This window comes from Haemaphysalis longicornis, unplaced genomic scaffold, assembly GCF_048455015.1.
Source record: "Haemaphysalis longicornis isolate Haplotype H1 unplaced genomic scaffold, Haemaphysalis longicornis Haplotype H1 scaffold_1, whole genome shotgun sequence".
In the NCBI taxonomy this organism is placed as follows: Eukaryota; Metazoa; Arthropoda; class Arachnida; order Ixodida; family Ixodidae; genus Haemaphysalis; species Haemaphysalis longicornis.
Genome location: NW_027526203.1, coordinates 420951264 through 420957341, shown reverse-complemented (window position 1 = coordinate 420957341; position 6078 = coordinate 420951264). Strand labels below are relative to the sequence as shown.

General features: G+C 50.8%; 1 pseudogene; it reads left to right on the top strand.

Moving 5' to 3' along the window:
- On the top strand, nucleotides 1–792 carry LOC144161678 (uncharacterized; annotated as a pseudogene).
- Nucleotides 793–6078: the final 5286 nt, after the last annotated feature.

The following is a 6078-nucleotide window of genomic DNA, read 5'->3' as shown; positions in this document are numbered from 1 at the left end:
ATGAACTTTTACGAGGCTGCTTTAGACATGAACGCTTTTAGCGAACAGTTTCATGACGAAAAGGAAACGCTGGTGAGTGAGTTACTCGATGAAGGGCTTGGTCTCTGTGAGTCGTGGGATGTCAATGTTGAAAGGCGTTCGAGACTAAAAAAAAAGAAAAAAAAAAAACAGATGGCTGGTGAAAAGTGGAAAGGAGAGGCGTGTACGGCTAAGCAGAAAATACAAGGGTCATGAAATTCACATTCAACCGTCTTCATTCTGAAATCGATAAGAGGTTTACTCGCCTGCAGGATATCGATGCCAAGTTTGGCTTTCTCCTGGACATAAACAAGCTTTGCTACGGTGATGACGAGAACGACCTAAAAACAAACTGTTACACCTTAGGCGAGTTTTATCGTTCCGACGGTAGCGCGCAGGTCCTCTATGAAGAGACTTTAGGTTGCCCACTGCTGTTTTCACGGCGTGTTGACCGGAGATTAACAAAACCTGAAGAACTTCTGAAATTTGTCATAGTATGGGGATGACAACGTATTTCCCAACCTTAGCGTCGCGATTCAGATAAAGCTAGCCATAGCCGTTTCCATCGCTGGCTGTGAAAAGTCCTTCAGGAAGCTAAAATTAATACTTTCCTAATTGCGGGCCACAAGGGCCCACGACAGGCTTTCTTATGGTGCTCTGCTGAGTGTAAAAAGAGAAGAAACTGTAAAAACAAACTTTGATGACATTACAGAACAGTTTTCTTTATCGAAAGCAAGAAAAGTGCTGCTCTATTTTTTACGGAGTGCCGTATAGTGTATAGTATATTTTCATATTTGTGAATAACCAACTGATCTAATTAAAACGTTTCAAACTCAAAGAATGCGTTTCTAGACAACTTGTTCACAATGAACTACAGCACTGGCGCCACAAGAGGCAATGATATGCTACCAGGAGACAACAGTGATTACAGGAGCGAGTTTTTGAATGCAGCATTAGCATTGATAAAAAATGTGGGCATAGTATGCAGATTTGAAGCATGCATTAAATATTCTGAGCAATCCGTTTAACGATAAGGCAGCGAAAAACGATAACAACAGTGTACATGCGTACTTGGTCGTTCTCTTCAGTGTGTTTGTACATAATTTATGAGCGTCGCCTTATTCGCGTCATGCGAGGCCACAACCGCTGACCAGCAAGCTCCATTCCTTCTTTCACTTTTTTTCCTACGCAGTGTCTAGATTTACCTCCGAGGGAACCCGAAATTGACAACAAAAGTTTTTTCCTACGGAACTTTTAGCCAGTGTCTAGAGTTACGTCCGACGGAACCCAAAATTGTAAATTAATGTCACATTCGACGTAACTTCAACCGAATGATTTGAGTTACGTATACCCTAGCCAGGCATATCACAGTAAAAAATTACAGTGCGAAATACAAATTAAAACGAGAACATCGGCCGTACGGAACTCTACGTAGACGACCCAGAATATCACAAAGGAGCAGAGGACGCCGCACCTGGCAGTCGGCGCCCAATAAAAAGGGAGTGGCGGCAGTGTCGTACCATTACCTCCCGGACAGTAATGGTCGTACAACTTCCTCTCAAACAGGAATGACAACTCTTTCCTCGTTCCTACCAAACTTTGAAACGAGTTCCCGTTGCGAGGTCATTACAAAAGGAATGCGTCCCAGTTACATTTCCAGCGTTGAAACTTGTCGCTACATTAACGTTACATTTGATTTTTCTTAATCAAAATATAGTGTCGGGTAATCCTGAGGCGAAGTAAAGTGAGCAATTTAAAACTCACGTCGAACTACGTATATCATACGAATATAAACGCCGCCGGAAGCAGATTATCTGGTGATAAAAAGAACCAAAATAAACGCTCCCACACAAATTTTTTGAAGGAGCACCCGGCATACTCCAGACATGTCTAACTGCAACTTCCCTGCGAAGCTTGGTGACAGCTCTATTAACCCGTACGCGAAATCGCACTGCAGGAAAGCCAATTTACTCTGACGATGATGATGATCGTGGGCGTAGTGTAGAAAAATTGAAACGCTTCCCTGCGAAGCTTGGTGACAGCTCTATTAACCCGTACGCAAAATCGCACTGCAGGAAAGCCAATTTACTTTGACGATGATGATGATCGTGGGCGTAGTGTAGAAAAATTGAAACGCTTCCCTGCGAAGCTTGGTGACAGCTCTATTAACCCGTACGCGAAATCGCACTGCAGGAAAGCCAATTTACTTTGACGATGATGATGATCGTGGGCGTAGTGTAGAAAAATTGGAACGCTTCCCTGCGAAGCTTGGTGACAGCTCTATTAGTCCGTACGCGAAATCGCACTGCAGGAAAGCCAATTTACTTTGACGATGATGATGATCGTGGGCGTAGTGTAGAAAAATTGAAACGCTTCCCTGCGAAGCTTGGTGACAGCTCTATTAACCCGTACGCGAAATCGCACTGCAGGAAAGCCAATTTACTTTGACGATGATGATGATCGTGGGCGGTGTAGAAAAATTGGAACGCTTCCCTGCGAAGCTTGGTGACAGCTCTATTAGTCCGTACGCGAAATCGCACTGCAGGAAAGCCAATTTACTTTGACGATGATGATGATCGTGGGCGTAGTGTAGAAAAATTGAAACGCTTCCCTGCGAAGCTTGGTGACAGCTCTTTAGTCCCTACGTGAAATCGCACTGCAGGAAAGCCAATTTACTCTGACGATGATGATGATCGTGGGCGTAGTGTAGAAAAATTAAAACGCTTCCCTGCGAGCTTGGTGATAGCTCTATTAGTCCCTACGCGAAATAGAAGCCAATTTACTCTGACGATGATGATGATCGTGGGCGTAGTGTAGAAAAATTGAAACGCTTCCCTGCGAAGCTTCGTGACAGCTCTATTAGTCCGTACGCGAAATAGCACTGCAGGAAAGCCAATTTACTGTGACGATGATGATGATCGGGGCGTAGTGTAGAAAAAATATTACACCATCTTCCCGTGGGGAACCCTGATGAGGATGCGAAGCATCGTGGCGGTTCCGTGTGGTTTCATTGTGTTGCCGTTATGTTGAGTGATCTGGTTTTTACTAGCGCCAGAGGGAATTCCGCGTCCGGGTCCACACCGGTGGCAAAGGCACGCAAGTGCTGTTGTGTTACGGTGAGTAGGCGGTGGTTCTCGAGGCGCCGAAACTCGTCCATCATGTTCTTGTCGATGTTGTCTCTGTGGTAGAATCGGTAGTCTCCGTCAGCTTTGGTGAGGTAAAGGTTGTTGACATTGGTGCACCGGCTGAGAGCAATGTACACGCCCTCCTCTTCGCAGCTTTGTTTTCTCGTTCTTCTTCTTCTTCGGCGGTTCCCCTACGGGAGATGACGACGGTGGTTGAACGCGAACCTATCTCGTGATGGATTCTTTGGTTGGCCAATCCCTAGGGGCATCCTGCCACAATCAGCATCAGAGGCGCTGCGGACGGGGCTGGTTGAGCTGCAAGGCGCGTGGCGCTTCCCGCCACAGCTTTTCCACGGGAAATTCAGCATCCCCCTCTAAAGTTTTCAGTTCGTCGTTTCCGTTGACGTTCAGCTTCGCGTGCCTTCGTTGTATCAGTAGCTTCTTGGCGTAGTTTGAATGACTCAAGGACATAAGGCGCGTTCGTAGCACTTGCTCCTGTCCCGGATTTGTAGCGTAGTGGGAAGAGTACCGCGTACCTCCCGTTGCGGCCAGAGAGTCGTGGGATCGAAACCGGGCACCGCTAACTATTTCTTTTTTTTATAGTGTAGTATCGCGGAGCTGTGGGTGTAAGGAGGAGAGTTGCGCATGCGCAGTGAGCGTGTGCACGGCGCCGCCGTCAACGACGCAGGACAAGGCGAGCCTAAGAAATGCTCCGCATTTAAAAGTGAAACGCTTCCCTGCGAAGTTTGGTGACAGCTCTGTTAGCCCGTAGAGGAAGGAGGGGATGCAGGCGCGCGACGATGCGACGTATATAGGCCCAACGTCATGTTCTGAGGTGAACGTCGACAGCCGTTATCCACAGATCCACGTACGATGAGAATGGCACGCGCTGCTCTGCATCCCTAAGGTTGTTAGCCGGACGTGGTTAGGTCTAACGTCGCATTTCGAGGTCTAGGACGGTAGGCCTAACGTCACTTAACACCTTAAGGCTGCATGTGGTGTAAAACACCAGTCACAGTTTGTTGAATGCACTGCATCTCCCTGTCGTGGTATAAAATATGCATTGGACGGACGGGGCGGTGCTTCAATGAGCGCCTGCATGAACATTTCAACACGTTAAAGGGTACGCCCACGTCCCACCTTTCGTCGTATTGATCTAAGCTTGGTTACCACCCCACGTTTAATTAACCGTACAAGTGTTCTGTTTGCACACGAAGACGCGCGCACGAGGGATATTTCAGAAGCCTTCTTGATAAAAAAGAATTCTGATGCATGCATCAGTTCGCCCTCGCTGTCCTTGCTGGATAATAAAGTTGCTTAACTTGACAGCACTTGAGCTTCTCTTTTCTGTGAGGTGGGGGGGGGAAGGGGGGGGGGGGGGTTGGGCGCGTAGTCTTCGTGACGGCTGTGGTTAGTGCGCAGGCTCGTTTTTCCGATTTTTTATAAAACTTCAGTTGTTTGTAAGCGCTCGTGTTGTGTCCTTCTCTCGTCCCGTTAGTTAAGTTTGCGCTGTTCAATCATAATGAATGTATACCAACTAGCCCAGTTTCCGACCTTGTTGTATTATAGAAAAGTGTTGCATGCTTCCAGAGTAGCACATATATACTCGCATTGTGGGATTGGCCAACCAAGGAATCCATCACGAGAAAGCTTCGCGTTCAAACACCGTGGGACTTGTAGTGGCACAATACGCTGGTCGCGGCGGGGGCGGGGACGCTAGATATGGTGACAGAGAAGCGGGCACTGAATCACATCGACCGGCTGTGGTGTGCCAAGGGTGTGCCCCCTATACTGCAGTGGCTGCAGTATAGTGCACGCATGGACTGCACGCATGGGACAAATGCATGCATGCTTGCCTTGTTCGAGCAGGTGGTTGCCCCTGTGGATGGCGGTGGCCCCGGTCGATCCCCAAACCTGGCCGAAGTAGAGCTAGAAATCCCGGGCCTGCGCAGCAAGCGGCGGACGCCCCACTGCGGGCATGCAGCTGGACCGGGCCGTCGTCGCGAGTTGGAGGGCCACACCCTGGCCTACTCCGACGGCTCTGTGCGACAGTGACAGGGTTCGGCCGCAGCGCGGCCGCACCGGCTGCCGTGCTGGGGAGGCCTCCCGACAGGCCCGGATCCCGACCTCCCGCCCTCCGGGCCGGGCCTGTCGGGAGGCCTCCAGACAGCCCTTAGATGCCTCGACCTGCTGCTGGAGCTGGATACCGCCCCCTAGCGATGTGCCCTGTTGTGCGACCGCCGGGTGGCCCTGCTGCGCATCCGGGAGGGCGACCCGTGCTCGCTCTTGGTGCAGGAAGTCCGCGAGAAGGCGGTGCGGCTGGCCGACAGGGGTGCCCCCCTTGAACACGGCAGCCCAGGAGGAGCGGACAACGCCTGCCTGCTCATTCAGCAGCATGTGCGCGCCCAGCACCTGGGCCTGCGTCTAACCGCTGAAGAACCCTCCTCCCCGTGAGGACCGCACGTCTGCCCCGACAGCAGCGATCGCCCGTCCTGCGCGTCCGTGTGGGGGCCGTGTGGACGGCCGAGCGGAAGCACCGCCTGGAGTTGACTGACAGCCCCGCCTGCCTGAACTGCCGGGCGCCTATCCAGTACCCTGCAGCACCGGAGATTGTGGAAGGGATGCCGGATATGCTGGCCGCGCTGCGGGGTGTCTGACCGCTGGACCAGCTTCTGTGGCCGCCAGGCTGTGCCAGGGAGCGGGGCGGAGTCCACAACGCCCTGAGCGCATCGGGATGCATCGGGACTCGTCCCTGCACTCCACTTACAGGCCCAGTGACTAGGCACCAAAAACTGTGGGCGGAGCACCAGTAACTTTCATTTTTTTTACTCTCTTGGTGTGTGTGCTTGTGTTTTATCGTTATTATTATGTTGTAGTCTATCTCTCGTTTGCCTCTCCTATCCATCTTTCTGACATCCCCTGCGCCCTCCCCACG